Source organism: Etheostoma spectabile, chromosome 6, assembly GCF_008692095.1.
Source record: "Etheostoma spectabile isolate EspeVRDwgs_2016 chromosome 6, UIUC_Espe_1.0, whole genome shotgun sequence".
NCBI lineage: Eukaryota > Metazoa > Chordata > Actinopteri > Perciformes > Percidae > Etheostoma > Etheostoma spectabile.
The window spans coordinates 17675265-17675951 of NC_045738.1; the positions used below are offsets into that span (position 1 = coordinate 17675265).

Consider the following 687-nt stretch of genomic DNA (forward strand, 5'->3'; position numbering starts at 1 on the left):
GGGTTTACCCTGCAGAGATCTGAGGAGTTGTTAAGCATAGTCCTCATAAATAACATAAAGAAAGCAGAAGGTAACGGACATCTGGCCGAAAGAAGGACATCTGGTAGAATTTCCTGCGACGGAGCAATCCCGGAAATGGAACTTTCCAGATATAGACTAATCTTTAAGTGACTGGAATTTAATGTGCATTCGCCATTACATGTCCGTTTTGATTCCCTGCAGATACAGGTTGCGTCAAGGTGTGCTCTTGAAAGGATAGTTGATATTTTTTTGAAGTGGGGTAGTATGAGGTACTTATCCATAGTCATCTTATTACCATAGAAATAACATTTTAAAATGAAATACATTTTATTAGTTTGTTACTTTTGTTAGTTCCTAACCCTTTTAAAACACCAAAGTCACACAAAAAACACAAACACTAACTAACCGAATGAGGCAGCAGTAGACCAGCAACTCCTGTGTTCTGCGAGGTAAAATAAGTGTTTTTTTTAAAGAGTCTTTTGGCTTTGATAATAGCATGGAATGGCTTGAATTACCTCATGTAAACTTAAACAGGGCAGTTTACCAGCAAGGTAAAGTGGTGAAAATACTCTAAATATAGCACATACTTAAACTGATTTTAGGTGGACCTTTTTTTTTTTTAAGATTATTTTTTGGGCATTTTAGGCCTTTAATTGATAGGACAGT

General features: G+C 36.2%; 1 protein-coding gene across 1 annotated transcript in view; it reads right to left on the reverse strand.

The window, feature by feature from the left end:
- Nucleotides 1-687, reverse strand: part of znf385d (zinc finger protein 385D) — a gene marked incomplete at its 5' end in the record, with an annotated part of 85735 nt that overhangs the window by 9166 nt on the left and 75882 nt on the right.